Below are 16,845 nucleotides of genomic sequence, written 5' to 3'. Positions count from 1 at the left end.
CATCCATTTTTGGATTAAAACTACCATTTTTGGACCCTTACATCACTTGCCATCCAAATTTGGATTACTTTGTGCAAATTTGGACAGTCATTGGACTCATTTTTCTAACAGTGTTCCATTTCCGTTACATAAATTCTTCGCATGGTCTCTTCATGCATTTTTCCCCATTTAGTCGCTTCGGTTTCAAATATTTTTGTATTTGGGTAGCATATTAAGGCAATTAAAGAAGCCGAAGGCATAGCCGGGTCACTGTGGCATGCTTTTTTGAAATTTGAGGCTGTTATGCGTCCTGCTCGAAAGCGGTGCCATGATTTAGTTGCTGCTTGCTTCTTTGTTTCCCTCTCTACTCGCTTAGCTTGTTCCTCCGTAAATTGAACTTGAAGTTTCTCACATTCGTTTAGTAGTTCATGGAATTTTAAGACGCGCTTACTTTCATCATAAAGTTCAGTTAAAACAACTGGGTACCCAATGCTCACACACTTTGGAATGTAGTTTTTTTGGAATTTTCTGTGGATGCTAAAGTAGGAGCATTTAAGTCCAAGATTAAACAGTTCTTCTTCTAATATTGATTGTTCTTTTTCTGTTATTAAGGGAACTGTTTTTTGCTTTAAAACGCATGATTTTTTGGGAACATTAATAACATCCTGTACAGCCTCCTCCAGTATGCCATCTAGTTGTTTCTTTTTAGCCGAAGCTGCATTAAGGTCCATTTTTGAAATTTCCGAGTAGGAAGGTGTCTTTGTCACAGGCACAGACCAGTAGGCTGCAACACCAGTGACAGTTTTTACTTCCCTATATCGAACCGAATACTCAATATAAAAAAGCAACGCACCTACATGCGTGCAGGACTCAGCGAGCCCAGCCATGCATGTACAATGTGCAGAAAATATTGTCCCTTTCTCATCAGCGATTATCCACGGTTTAAGAGGGGTTTCCCTTAATCTCTGTGAATGCATGACCTATAAGAATCAGAGCATTAGACTGTTTAGTTAATGTTTTTAGCGTAAATATAGCACAACTTACGGTGGCTAAAACGAGTGTTTTAGAACAAATCTTTTTTACTAAGAGGTCCCTCACGAACCCGCATACAAATAAGTTGTAAGAGTACATACTCTTGTAGTTTTTAAAGTTCTCTTTCGTAAATGGCGAAATACCCTCAACAAGGTACATATAAATGTCAGGAAACGAAGTTGGTGGTAAAAGTTGAAATGTCTCACATTCCGTTGGAATAATTTTATGAAAGTCTTTTGGTTTTAAAAGATACGGATCGACATTGTTAATTGTGGCAATCTTTTCCAAATATCTTTCTTTAACGTTTTTTTCTTTTAAATTTTCATAATAAATTGAAAACTGAGCCATATTTAAAAATTGCGAAGGCTTAAGAACCTACGCGACACAATCTGTAACCATACAAATAAATAGCCAAGGCTAAACAAAACCCCCACGTAATGGCGACCGAAAATAAGAACTTTTATACCATGGAGAAAGGATACTATTCTAGAGTATTTTACTCCTTGGTTTCAATAAGCAGTCAACAAAATTTCATCCCCTTTCCCCCACTGAAATATCTCTATAGTGAAAGGATAGGTAAAACCCGGGACGGCCATAACGAACTTTAAATTAAAGTAAGCGGGAATTTAATTAACTAAATTAACTAGTTATTTCCACGTTACAATGGGGGTCCGTCCGGGATTTTATTATATGTAACCAATTAAAAAGAACAGTAATCAGTTAATTAAAAAAAAAATTGCAAGTTTAACTTAGTTATTGCAAGTAAAAACTAGTTAAATATCGGGTTAACACACCTTAAAGTTAAAGTTAACGCGTAACTTAATTACGTGATTTATTTTCAAGTAACATTAATGGGCTTTGTTTTTGCAACACCGTTAAAGGTGTATGCTTTGTTAACTGATTGCCCCGTTATTTTAAGTAATTAAGTTTAAGGTTATCAGTTTAAAGTAGTTGCAGTTGCATGAAGAGATAACAACAGGGTTATTTTAAATTGATAGGATTTTGTGGTTTCAAACTGTCTCAATGGTACCGGATGTTTGGTGCTGTTTTCTATTATGGTTAAATTTGACCATTAGTTTATATTTATTCAAGTTGCTTTGGTAATTTGACCTTGGGGGGTGAGATTGTCCCGAGGTATTTATTTTGATGCCCCGCTCCTGTTACTTTGGAACCTTGTTCATCACCTTATGAACAACTATTATCGCTTTGACGAATTAGATAAACTAGATTGCCAGAAGTCCCGTAGAGATAGATATTTGGCTCGCTCAACAAAGCCAAACATGCCTTTAACTGCGCGTAGCAATCCTTCGTCGCGAAACAATTCTCCCACGAGAAATCCTCCAAACAGCGCCACTAATACCACTGGCGGTTTAACCAGCACGGTAAATGCTCTCCCCGTAATGGCCAACACCCTCCCGCTATCGAGTAATGTGGGTACCCCTAATCCATTGATTAACCAGGCTGCCTCCGGCTCAGGCCCGAGTAACCAGCAGCCTTTAACCCCTGCTACCGCCAATGCCTCCAGCACCCCTCCTTCCGTTACGGATGTGCTGACCAATATCATGGCTCAGTAGACCCAGCAATCGGCTAAACAAACACAGTTAGAAACTATGTTACTCCAAGTATTAGCCAGTCAGACCCAAAATTTGAGTAATGTAAGTACCCCTCCAGGGTTAGCACAAACCACACCTATGTCAAATTCGATCTCTCCAGGGTTAGCACAAACAACACCTATGTCAAATTCGACCCCTCCAGGGTTAGCACAAACAACACCTATGTCAAATTCGGTTAGTAATGCAGGCACCTCTCCAGGGTTAACACAAACGACACTAATGTCAAATTCAACTAATGTAGGTCCCTCTACAGGATTAGTGCAAACACCACTAACGACAAATCTAGTAGGTTCCCCTACAGGGTTGGTGCAAACACCAAACCCGCCAATTTCAAATAATGTAGGCCCCCCTACAGGGTTAACACCAACTATGCTGCAGCCTACCCCGGCCAATTTAAACTGCCCCACGAATGTAGTACCCTCTACAGTGCTAGTGCAACCTTCAACTGGTTTTCAACCAGCAAACACAATGGGCACCCCGAGCTCAATGGCCACATGGTCACCTAACGTTTCCGTGAATGGGCCTCCACCTTCCCAAATGTTCCTATACGGTCCCTATGGCGCCCCCAAGTTTGCAATCGGTGAACGCCGCAGGTAGCAACTTCACAACCGGCCCAATTATCTACGCCACCCCCTTTCAAACGGCTCCCTACTCTGGAAACCCTACGGACCCCGGTCCAAAGTATTTTCTGAAACGCGCCCTGCAGATGCGTCTCGCTCATAACGTCCCTGACGCGGATTTTCTTAATCGCGTGTTGCCAACCATGCTCCTTGGTCCAGCCCTTGATTTATATCTCGATAACCGCCCCTTTAACACGTGGGAAGCCTTTGAGAGAGGGTTGCGATCTCGCTTTGAGCGAGCCGGTAATGACGAACGAGTTCATACCAAAATTAGGGAACGCATCCAAAAACCGCAAGAAAGCGTTTGTGAGTTCGTGGAGCAAATCCAAAAATTATTTAGACAACTGAACACCCCCGTATCAGAGTTAGAACAGACAGCTACTATCAGAAGTAATCTCCGAAATGAGATTAAAAAGTATCTCATGACCAAATCCTACACAAATAGCAGAGATTTGCTGGATGATGCCATGGGTATTGAACAGGTGGTTCGTAGCGAAAAACGGGAAGAAGCCGCTAGTACAGGGACCAATAAGAAAGTTAATAATTTGCCCCCAGCTCGTACTTATAGCAACGCTCCTAATAATAGTAATCGCCAGAATAATACTTATGGGAATAGCGGACGTCAAAATTCCCAGACCTACCGACCACCGCAAAATAATAGTTTTCCTCGTAGAAACAATGGTCAGTTTAATCAGGCCACTTCGCACCCTCCTAATTCACGCTCATGGGCGGAGAATACTTATTTTAACCCCAACCTCACCTGCAGCAACTGTCAGAAGGTGGGACACATTCGCCCTTATTGCCCCGAGGTGGCACCGAAGTCAGTTTCGGGAAACGGAGAAGGGGGCGACGAAAGTCAGGGGGGTCGTCTTCCAGCGGAAGCGCCCCAAACGCACTAACACCCCCAAATATGAGCGCGGGAATTTCGCCACCAGGGAACCCTTTACTTTTAGGGAAACAAGATTTTCTTGAAAAAAAAAATTTATTGGCGCAACCCGCTGCTTAGCTTTAATCGACCCTGGACCGACACATACCCTTATTCACAGTAACTTGAAATCTCATTTAGAGCACTTAAGATATTTAACCCGCCATACAAATTTAGCGCTGGAGCAACCAGATTCAACGCAGTCCCAATGAATTAATGTTTGGTAGGGAAATCCGTAATTTATCTAGCGTAGTCTCCCCTACTGATCCCACTAACTATATCTCTGACGAGGTTGAACGTAATTACGGCCTTCCAAAGGTACACAATGCCTTGGACGTGGCGTATCGAAATGTAAAAACGGCCCAAATTCGCCAGAAAACCCATAACGATAGGAGACATACAGATTTTGAGATGGAGGAGGGAGACTGGCCCTCAAGCGTACGCCCCAGCTTTCACAAGCTGCGGATAATTTTGCCGCAAAACTGGCGCCCAAATATGAAGGTCCCTTTAGGATAAGCAAAAAGATTAGTCCTCGGACTTATAGGTTAGAGAATGTCGATTCCAAGAAGCTACTTTTCGGTACCTATCACATCTCGCAGTTAAAACCATATGTTAAGCGAACCAATCTTCACCTTCAGATTAACGATTTAGATACGTCCCCTGCTGCCCCAGATATGGATCAGAATGATGAGGCGGACAAGGTGCCAATCCCATCCGGAGGAAGGACACTCCGTCCCAGAAATTCCCTCACGGGAAGGGTCAATGACCCGCAGTAATTTTTTTGTGTCACGACGTTATTAATGCAGTGACGTCAAAATTTGTTAGGGAGGAACAAGGTGCACCCATGCCTGTTTTTCTGTTGAGACATTTTGATTTTTCTTTTTATTACGTAATTTAGATTGCCCTTTGGTATTCTATTCAGGCCTGTTGTTTCTTTTCATGTATATAGTGTTATTACCATTGCTTAACCTTTTTTTGGCATGTCATTGCCCGGTATTACTCAAGTTTACTTGATGACCTTGTACAGTTTTTTTTTATATTTGTAAGTTTGACATGTTCGCGAATCTCAGTTTTGTTTACAAGTGTTAAATTCTTATGTTTAAGTTTTAGTTAGTTGTAATTTTTTTATTGGTTGAGGGTTTGGTCGCCCGAGGACGTTCGACGTTAAGTCCGCGGGAGTTGTAACGCCAAATTTTATTAATTTAAATAATTCCCGCCAAAATCAAGAACACTTATAAAAATACCCTAAAACATCCAAAAAGAAAATACTTTTTAAAACCCAGCGTGTGGTATGCGAGCACGGTACCAGGCCGCATGCACTTCACGCTTTTCAATGGTAAGGTCGGGGACGACCCGCTGGCCAGGTCACGCACCTGCCTTGCCATTCTTCAATATTTTTCGACCACAATACCTCTTTAGAATATCTCTCGACCTAGCCCTGACCTCTTAGTGCACGTGCACGTGTCTTGTCCTAAGTCAACACGTTGTTTTTTAAGTTGTATTAAGCATTTGATTGGCTGAAGTCGAATTCGTTGCGAGTAAACTATTGGTGCGCCTGAAGTCACCAAAAAGGGATAAAAGCCTGGCCCACACAAAAGAAATCAGAGTTATCAACCGGACCGTTAGGCTGGAGGGTTAGACTCTCTCGCCCGGCCGAAAAACTTTAAAATTACCCGGGATAACTTAACACGGATCTACCGTGGTGCGCGACGAGAAACTTCAATAATCCATTCTCGTGGGCCCAAAAGGACTTAACTTCGCGACGCTAAATTAACCGTTCGCGAGTGCCCGAAAGTATAGGCAGTCTAACGCAAAAGACTTGACGCGCGTGAAACTAAAATAATTCATTCTCGTGGGCCCGAAAAGGACTTAACTTCGCGACGCCATTTAACCGTTCGCGAGTACCCAATACTTCTAACCGGAGAATTAATAATCGTTCGCGGGTACGCGAAAAGAAGATCTCGTCTAAAGCCCGTCGCCACATCTCTCAACCCGCTACGCCGCTATAACGAAGGACGTAACGCAAGCCCGTCGCCATACTTCGATAGAATAGCCACCGTACCTCGCCAAACGCCACGACAAAGGGCGAACGTAAAGCCCGTCGCCACATCTCGTAAAACGCTACGACGCCACGACGAAGGACGTAACGTTAAGCCCGTCGCCACATCTCGACGAACTACTAACCGCGGACTCACCGTATCGCCGCTTCCACAACACAGTATCGTTGACCGTATTTCTTTTTATTTTATTTTGATTTATTTTCAAAAGGGTCATAGTACCCCTAAAACATTTGTTTTCAATCTCGTCATTAAACTTGCAACTACTGTTATATACTGAGAGCTGTTCTATTTATTTATCCAAATCATACCCCTAGACACCTAACTATTACTAACTTAAGAACCATCCCCCAATAGTGAAAGGATAGGTAAAACCCGGGACGGCCATAACGAACTTTAAATTAAAGTAACCGGGAATTTAATTAACTAAATTAACTAGTTATTTCCACGTTACAATGCTTCCCGGGCTTTAACGGATGCACAAACTCGTTACGCCCAAATCGAGAAAGAAAGTCTGGGGTTGTGGTTCGGTTGTCAAAGATTCCATAATTATATTTACGGAACCCATTTCGTTTTAGAAACGGACCACAAACCGTTGTTGGCGATGACCAAGAGAACTCTAGCTGAAGTACCACCACGTCTTCAAAGGATTTTCCTGAAATTAATGAGATATCAGTTTTCGCTGGAGTATACACCAGGGAAAAGCCTAATACTGGCGGACGCGTTATCTAGAGCGTGCTCTCTCGCCGAAGAAGGGGACAACGACGTGAGCAACGAAATTCAAGTCCACGTGAATGCCATATGTAATGCTCTATCAGTTAGTAGTTCAATGATGGATCGGTTAAAAGAAGAAACTTCAAAGGATGGGGAGTTAACCAAACTACGACATCAAATACGGACGGGTTGGAAGACTCAAGAGTGTAGTACTAACAGTTACACGGCAATGAAGGCGGAATTATCAGAGGCCAATATGGTCTTATCCTCAAGGGCAGTCGCATTGTCGTTCCCAAGTCACTACGGGAACGCATGTTAAGGGTCATTCATGATGGACACATGGGCATAGAAAAGTGTCGGAGACGGGCTAGACAGGCGATATATTGGCCCAATATGAATCAAGATATTGAGAATAACTGCAAGCGTTGTCCGACATGCAATGTTTATCAAAACACGCAACGTCAAGAGCCATACATTTTAACAGAAGTCCCCGAAAAGCCGTGGGAAAGAGTAGCCGCCGATATTTTTCAACATGCCGGCAGAAATTATTTGGTAATTTTTGACGCTTACTCAAACTTTCTTGAAGTAGAGGAAATTAGATCAACCACAGCCCATGTGGTTATCTGCAACATGAAACGAACGTTCGCTCGACATGGCATACCGTACGAAGTATTATCCGATAACGTTCCGTTTGACTCGTCCGAGTTCAAAGCATTTGCAAGAGACTACGATTTTGTCAACACAAAGTCAAGCCCCAAGTATCCTCAGTCGAACGGTTTGGCCGAAAAGGGTGTCCAAATTGCGAAACGGTTGCTTAGAAAAGCGGAAGATGCGAAGTCAGATTTCCAACTGGGTTTATTAAGCTAGCGAAATACGCCGCTGGAAAATGGAAAATCGCCGGCAGAACTGCTAATGGGCCGACATATTCGTACGAGACTTCCCACATATCAAAAGGAAACGGCAAGGCCACTCCCTATGAAACGAAAGCAGAAGTCTCAAGGGAAAGATTTGAAACCCTTGAACTCAGGTGTAACAGTCAGAATTCAAAATCAAAATGGACTCTGGAAAGAAAAAACTATGGTTGTGGGAGAGAAGGCTCTCAGATCGTACGAAGTCAAAACAGAAGGGGGTAAACGATTGCGTAGAAATCGAAGACACCTTAAAGAAGTCGATGAGCCGTTCGAAAGAAATATACGAGACGATTGTAGTTTTGAAAATTATACTCGTTCGCCGCTAAGAATGATTCTAGACGACGAGGAGGACTCTCTGATTTATAAAATGCAACAGGACGTTGATCCAGTAGAACCAATCGGGGAACCTATAGAACCAGATGAGGTTTTAAACACGCCGCATACTGAACCAGAGGAACAATGGTTCGAGACATTAGCACCCATCGCTGAGGCAGCGTCACTTCCAGATACAGTACCAGACGTTGATCCAGTGGAACCAATCGTGAATCCTCTAGTCAGATTTGCGGATTCAAAAACAACAATTTCCAAACCAGAAGAAGAACAGAAATAGTGAAACGCCGAACAGAAATAGTGAAACGCCGAACAGAAATAGTGAAACACCGAACAGAAATAGTGAAACACCGAACAGAAATAGTGAAACGACGAACAGAAATAGTGAAACGCCGAACAGAAATAGTGCAACGCCGAACAGAAATAGTGAAACACCGAACAGAAATAGTGAAACACCGAACAGAAATAGTGAAACACTGAACAGAAATAGTGAAACTCTGAACAGAAATAGTGAAACTCTGAACAGAAATAGTGAAACGCCGAACAGAAATAGTGAAACGCCGAACAGAAATAGTGAAACACCGAACAGAAATAGTGAAACACCGAACAGAAATAGTGAAACACTGAACAGAAATAGTGAAACTCTGAACAGAAATAGTGAAACACCGAACAGAAATAGTGAAACTCCGAACAGAAATAGTGAAACATTGAACAGAAATAGTGAAACTCCGAACAGAAATAGTGAAACATTGAACAGAAATAGTGAAACATTGAACAGAAATAGTGAAACACCGAACAGAAATAGTGAAACACTGAACAGAAATAGTGAAACTCTGAACAGAAATAGTGAAACTCTGAACAGAAATAGTGAAACACCGAACAGAAATAGTGAAACACTGAACAGAAATAGTGAAACTCCGAACAGAAATAGTGAAACATTGAACAGAAATAGTGAAACTCCGAACAGAAATAGTGAAACATTGAACAGAAATAGTGAAACATTGAACAGAAATAGTGAAACTCCGAACAGAAATAGTGAAACTCCGAACAGAAATAGTGAAACTCCGAACAGAAATAGTGAAACTCCGAACAGAAATAGTGAAACTCCGAACAGAAATAGTGAAACGCCGAACAGAAATAGTGAAACGCCGAACAGAAGTAGTGAAACGCCGAACAGAAATAGTGAAACGCCGAACAGAAATAGTGAAACGCCGAACAGAAATAGTGAAACACCGAACAGAAATAGTGAAACACCGAACAGAAATAGTGTAACACCGAACAGAAATAGTGAAACACCGAACAGAAATAGTGAAACTCTGAACAGAAATAGTGAAACTCTGTACATAAATAGTGAAACTCTGAACAGAAATAGTGTAGCTTTCAGTATTATTCTCGTCATCTTTTCTATCATTCTCCATCACTTTAAATAGTATTTTGTTTATCTTTTCAATTATTTTCCACCACTTTTTATTGTAGTTTGGTAGGTTCACAACACTTTAAATCGCATATTTTCCCATTTCGATACACTTTTGACTAGGTGCTTAGGGATAGAATCTAAGATCTGTATCTTGCTTTATCTTACAAATATTTTTATCCATAGATTCACCAAATAGAATAGAGGGTATTTGATTTAATTTTATTCCGCTTTATTATGATATCCGATATTTGCTCATTGTATAAACATGATAAAGATATTTATGATACGGTGCTATCGGAATAAATGTCTTTAATCAATAGAAAGTAGGTTTATTAGTATCTAAACATTGTTTTAAGGACGACAACACTAGTATCCGGTGTTCATATCGGGATGGGAACATTAATAGGGAAAGTATGAACAATAATAGGGAAGGTTTGAACACTAATATGAAAGTTTTCTCTAATCATGTTGACTTTAGAAATGAACTAAACGCATGGACTAAAGCGTGGGTAGTTCGAAAGTCTACCCGCCATATTTCTGAAATTAGTTCACTTCTGCACTTATCAATTTAACCTTTGCTTGCTCACGCTCGGAGGAAATTTACCGATGATTTTGAAATGTGTTTTACCCTTTTATCATTGTTTAGTATGGTTTGAATTTGATTTTGTTTGTGTTTAGGAGATACAATTGCCATCTTTTCTATTTACTGTTAATCCATACTTTTAGGAAGATCAAATATTTGTTCATTTCCTCGACATGTATGTGAAAGAATGGGTAAATCGAGGCATATGCTTTTATCATTTCAAATCATTATTGGTTCTCTTATCAGATCGAAAGTTCACTTTACTGTTGGCAATGTGAGACAAAGTTTTGGACATAGAGTTTATTTCCCTTATCAGTTCAAATAACAATATAATATGATAAGAGAAATTTTTTGTTTTTAATAATAAAAATTAATAAAATTAATATTTTATGGGTGTTATAAGATTTAAGATAGGCCAACCAAAAAAATTAGAAACACAAAATATTTAACGTAAGCATCTGCCTACAGAACGCCGAATTTAAAAATGTTTATTATTAAACCAGTTAAACTACTTCACGTATTTCCCCAGCCACGCCATGGTATTTCTCCTACAATTTCCAAGCCATTCACAAAGTCAACATGGTGTCAGGGGGCGCCTGATTCGCTGACGTCATAGGAAGACTGTGGCGCGTCATATACGTTTCACTGACGTCACAACAATATTGGGGGAAAAATGTGACACCGTGTTTGATTCATTGACGCCATATTTACTGGTCCCATGTCTGATTCATTGACGCCATATTTACTGGTCCCATGTCTGATTCATTGACGCCATATTTACTGGTGCCATGTCTGATTCATTGACGCCATATTTACTGGTGCCATGTCTGATTCATCGACGCCATATTTACTGGTGCCATGTAGATGCATAGGCTAGATTTCAAACGTCAACAATAGCTATGTTTAAAATGATTTTACGTATAACGTTTCTTAAAACGATTATTAAGGTAAATTAATGACGATTAAAATAATTAATATCAATTATATTTATTTAATTATTTAAGAAAAACCTCTTGACTCGGAGAGGTTAATTTTGGTTTCCCAACTTGTTTCTTTGGCTGCGAGGCAGCTTGTATTCAATTAAAAGCAGAAGTGGATCATATTACAGCTCCCTAGAAGTACAGGACGATATAACATCGCTGTGCATCAGCATTGTCTTCCAGTACTGAAGTTTAAAGGGTATATGCGAAACGCAGCGGCGAATTTGTGAACTAAACCAGAGGAATGATTTTGGCGCGAAAGAAATTTTTAAAAAGCGGGGCTAGCAAACGGAAGTAAGTGCCAAGTGGTAGCCAATGAGGAAAGGTTTGAGAGAAAAGAGCGCGGAAGGAAACAAGTTGTTCCATATATAGTGAATGTAGTAGTAGAAGTCCACTTTATTTTTCCGATTTTAAAAAATAACTGGCGCAATTTTTAAACGCTTGTGTTGAAAAGGAAATTAATATGAATTCAAATGTTCAAAATAGCCTTCATCATGCTAGAACATTTTTAAAGCATCCTATACAGCACTGAGTTTCCACCGATTTAAAGGTTTTAGCGGGGATAGTTGGACCGTCTTATTACTAATAATAGGTTATGTGCGTCGACATAGAAATTTGATTTCCTTTTTTAAGTCTGACAACTTTTTTCAATGATTTAATGTTTTCCGTTTGTGAAAGACGCTGGTCAATATTATTCAGTTTTACAAAACGTTTTAGTAGTTTTTAATATCATACAAATCGTGTTCAGATGTGTCTTTCATTTGGGCATGCGACGATTGTAATTAGTTACATTGATCCTAGGCGTTTTCCTAATTAGCAAGCCATTCTAAACAAAATTATAACGCGATAACAAGCTTCACACTAATCACGACACTGGCGGCGGTCTGACAGCCATTACCATCAACCGGAACTTCCGTAGGCTAACGTAACTCCAGATCCGGGTTAACGGGCAAACTAAACTTGTAAAACTGAGCTATAGATGGCGGGCTTGGATGTCTTGGAAGAAAACGCTGTTTACAAAAGCACAACCTACGTCCAGTACTTATGGGGAGCTGTAATATGATCCACTTATGTTAAAAGTGATTTATTAATTCTACAGGGCCTACCGGCCCTTGTAGATATGACTTGATACCGTTTTGTAACGTTAAAGTAATATTCATCCGCTTTTGCTAATTTCCTATGGAGATTAACATGGGTTTTTCGTGATTTTTCCCCACCGCTAACTTAAAAACTACAGCGAAGTTACTTTTCGGAATTATCTTAAATTAACAATTAAGTATTCAGGGTGTGCTATCAGCCTGTTTGATCAAAACAATTAAGTCTAAGTATGTTAATTTTAGTTAATTACAGAAGTACGGCTTTGACCATCGTGATTGGACAAAATAATTAGCTAGATCTCTTGGAAAACTCAGTGTTACTACGTGTCTGTAGTGTGGTGGTTATCACGTCCGCTTCACACGCGGAAGGTCCAAGGGTCGAGGCCTGGTAGGTACATGTATTGACCATCGTGATTGGACATAAGAATTAGCTAGATCTCTTGGAAAACTCAGTGCTACCACGTATCTATGGTGCAGTGGTTATCACGTCCGCTTCACACGCGGAAGGTCCCAGGTTCAAGCCCTGGTAGATACATGTTTTGACCATCGTGATTGGGCGCTTGAATTAGCTAGATCTCTTGGAAAACTCAGTATTACCACGTATCTATGGTGTAGTGGTTATCACGTCCGCCTCACACACGGAAAGTCCCAGGTTCGAGCCCAGGTAGATACATGTTTTAACCATCGTGATTGGACATAATAATTAGTTAGATCTCTTGGAAAACTTAGACTTATTACGTGTTTGTGGTGTAGTGGTTATAATAGATATTTAACAATTATTTCACTTCACTTGGTTTAATAATGTGACATAGGTAGCGTACTTTTTCCCTACTTTTAAAACCATTAAACTAAGTAATATTAGAAGTTCAACAGATTTCCAAAAAAAGGTGTTAAAAGCCACTGTAAATGGTGGTTAAATGCCTAATATTCCCTTAATACTTCCAAATAATATTAGTAAATGGCGTGAATTGATCATAGAAATGGGGTTAAAGTACACCCTAAATGATGTCTTTTTTGGCACCGGAAAAAACAGCGTATATGGTGTTTGAATGCACCATTATATTTTAGAGTGCAAATGTATGACGGTAAAGCAAACATAATTATTCAAAATTTAATTACATTAAGACTGAAGTGACAGATATTACATAAAAACGTCTTCGTTTGGACCAAGGCCGAAAAAACAAACGATATGTGTGAGGTTTATCAATTGACTGAAGTTTCAGATATTGAAATTTTTTCTAATTATTTTTATCCACTCAATCCTTAATCAATATTTAATTCAATCAACTGATTTTACTGTTAATCGATCTAGTCCCTCTAAATTAATAGAAAAAATTACATATCTACGCTTTTTCAATAACAATTAATTTCATGATAAAATGTTTTCAAAAATGGAATTGTTCTTGAAAAAGCGTAGATATGTAATTTTTTCAATTAATTTAGAGGGACTAGATCGATTAACAGTAAAATCAGTTGATTGAATTAAATATTGATTAAGGATTGAGTGGATAAAAATAACTAGAAAAAATTTCAATATCTGAACTTCAGTCAATTGATAAACCTCACACATATCGTTTGTTTTTTCGGCCTTGGTCCAAACGAAGACGTTTTTACCTCTCCGTGTGACGTAGTCCAGGAGAGGTTCTGTAACGGCCGTGTCTGTCTGTCTGTCTGTCTGTGTGTATGTGTGTGTGTGTCTGTCTGTCCGTTGTTAAGGTGGATTCGCAAAGGCGCTGAAACCACTCAAAAAGCGTAAAGCTGAAGCTGAAGCTGAAAAAAACTGAGCGCTTTTTTTTCCAAAAAAAAAGTTTCATCTTCAAAAACCAGTTTAAGCTTCGCGCTGTACCTTTCGCAAAGCAGCAGTTTTTATTAACAGCCGCTAGGGATTCATCACAAAAAATATAGAAATAAAATGACGTCGGTGAATCGGAACTTGTTGCTGTTATTATTATTAAACAAGACGGCCCAAGGGCTCGTAATAGTAGCCACATCGTACGAGTGAATAGCCCCTCTATACCCTACCCTAATGAGTGGATAACCCCTCTATAACTTACCCTAATGAGTGAATAGCGCTCTTTTACAATGCTTAAATGATTTACCGTGCATAAAATCAGAGTTAATAGCCCCTCGATGCCCTACTCTAAACAGTGATAAAATTATAACCGTATAAACTTACTTACGCTGTAATTCTAATATTCCGGCGAATCGAAGAACAGATATTTATGCCCAGAAACGTTTGAAAGCGAAAGTTTAGTTATAGTGATTATCCCCTCGAATTACCTTTAGCAATGCTAAAATGATCAAACGCGTAACGCTCATTTAACACTATGTTAGCTCTATCTAAACCCATACCCCAAAGATACAAGTTCAGAAGTATCCGACCCCAAAGATACAAGTTCAGAAGTATCCGACCCCAAAGATACAAGTTCAGAAGTATCCGACCCCAAAGATACAAGTTCAGAAGTATCCGACCCCAAAGATACAAGTTCAGAAGTATCCGACCCCAAAGATTCAAGTTCAAGTTCAGAAGTATCCGACCCCAAAGATACAAGTTCAGAAGTATCCGACCCCAAAGATTCAAGTTCAAGTTCAGAAGTATCCGACCCCAAAGATTCAAGTTCAGAAGTATCCGACCCCAAAGATTCAAGTTCAGAAGTATCCGACCCCAAAGATTCAAGTTCAGAAGTATCCGACCCCAAAGATACAAGTTCAGAAGTATCCGACCCCAAAGATTCAAGTTCAGAAGTATCCGACCCCAAAGATTCAAGTTCAGAAGTACCCGACCCCAATGATTCAAGTTCAGAAGTATCCGACCCCAAAGACACAAGTTCAGAAGTATCCGACCCCAAAGATACAAGTTCAGAAGTACCCGACCCCAAAGATACAGGTTCAGAAGTATCCGACCCCAAAGATACAAGTTCATTATAGTGATTACCCTATTTAGTGATTATCCCCTCGAATTACCTTTAGCAATGCTAAAATGATCAAACGCATAACGCTCATTTAACACTATGTTAGCTCTATCTAAACCCACATTTGAATTAACCGCCAAAACGATCCAGTCAATCATAACATAGATGGCGATAGCTACCGAACGAGAACGAAACGGGGAAAATCGTTATCTATTTAATTAGCACATAAATAAAAAGAAAATAAATATAAAAACCCCAAACATACAAATTCATAAGTATCCGACCCCACAGATTAAGAGGTACCCCACCCAGGGCCGGAAATAAGAAAAATTTCTTATGGGACATCTGTCCAGTGACCCCCTGTTTGACTGGAAAATTTATAGGACATTGTCCACTTAAGTGTGCAAAAATTGTCTTGATACTCCAGAGTCAAGGTATCAAAACCTCGGAAAATTTATTGGTCAAAATGTCCAGTGACCCCCATAATTTCTAAAAAAATTATGGGACATTTTAAAATTTTATTGGACAATGTCCAGTGTCCTGTGCTTATTTCCGGCCCTGACCCCACCCCACATCACCCCGACATTTTAGAGATAAAAATAAATAATAAAAAACTCGGGGTTTCTATCAAGTCTCTATGGCTCAATGGTAGAATATTTGCTTACCACGCCAACGACCCGGGTTCGATTCCCGGCTGCGATCCGAAAAAAATTTTAATTAAAATTAAATCTCTAACCGAGCCCAGTTACCCCTATGGGTGGGTTGTGGTAATGTGGAGTTCCTTTTAAGCCAAAAAATAACGATAACGAAAGCGAAAACTCCGGCCACGTGTACTACTACTAGTACTACTACTACTACTACTACTACTACTACGGCTCGGGTCAAACTAAGAGCCTCATCGTATACTACGATGTGGCTAAAAAGAAATTATTACTTTTGAAACGAAAAAGAAGAACCCAAAACCTTTTGCGGAAAAAGCCTCGTTGGTGGGTTCATCCCATCCTGAAAAACAGAAAAACTGAAGGAGATTATCAAATGTTAAGCCTTGGCTGTTAATGGGGAAGAATAGATGAGTGGCTAAATGTGCGCATGTTTTGGTTATTATCAAGGTTTATCAACTGAGTAAATTTCTCCCTTTCCAAAATATTACTCAATTGGATATGTTTTAACCTGAAATTATTGCTACTTTTCCAATTTATTCTAATTAGATTGTTTATTGTAACCTCTTTCCACAATATTGTTATTTTATCTCATTTCTATCCTTTTTGCTATTTTCTTCTCTCAAATATATTTTGCTTTTTGTTATCGTTTTCTTGTTTAATTAAAACATTTTCAAGAAAACGAGACACGATATTCACCGTTTTAAAATACCCGCGTAAATAATTTCAAAACCGTGACCCCAGCGCCCCCTTTTTTGATTGGCTCTTGGCATAACGTGGTACGGCGCTGAAGCTGAAAGATCAACCTCGGTTTGATCTTGGCTGAAACTTAAAATCATCTGCTTTCAGCGTTTGCTTTGCGCTTCAGCTTTAAACAAGTTGGGAAAACCAAAATATTACCTCTCCGAGTCAAGACGACTACTTACAAACTTATTTACCCAGATATGGAAATGTTTCTTAAGTTAAAATTTATGAAATATTAAAGCAGTATACAAAGCATAGCAAATATACTGTAA

General features: G+C 39.6%; 1 long non-coding RNA gene and 2 other non-coding genes across 3 annotated transcripts; 2 read left to right on the top strand and 1 right to left on the bottom strand.

Annotated features, from left to right (window-relative positions):
* Positions 1-681: 681 nt before the first annotated feature.
* LOC149594193 (uncharacterized) lies at positions 682-983 on the bottom strand. The gene is made up of 2 exons (XR_016379446.1): positions 833-983; positions 682-763 (listed from the first exon to the last, which is right to left on the bottom strand). It is a non-coding gene; the product is annotated as an uncharacterized LOC149594193 (long non-coding RNA).
* Positions 984-12,720: 11,737 nt separating this feature from the next.
* Positions 12,721-12,793, top strand: TRNAV-CAC (transfer RNA valine (anticodon CAC)). The gene has a single exon. It is a non-coding gene; the product is annotated as a tRNA-Val (tRNA).
* Positions 12,794-12,858: 65 nt separating this feature from the next.
* Positions 12,859-12,931, top strand: TRNAV-CAC (transfer RNA valine (anticodon CAC)). Its single transcript has one exon. It is a non-coding gene; the product is annotated as a tRNA-Val (tRNA).
* The last annotated feature ends 3,914 nt before the right edge of the window (positions 12,932-16,845 follow it).

The sequence above is a fragment of the Phalangium opilio genome, unplaced genomic scaffold (genome assembly GCF_054372755.1).
Source record: "Phalangium opilio isolate 3A_F unplaced genomic scaffold, DU_Popi_V2 ptg000390l_1, whole genome shotgun sequence".
NCBI classification, from domain to species: domain Eukaryota; kingdom Metazoa; phylum Arthropoda; class Arachnida; order Opiliones; family Phalangiidae; genus Phalangium; species Phalangium opilio.
Note: the sequence above shows the minus strand (reverse complement) of the source record. Positions and strands in the feature narration are given on the sequence as shown.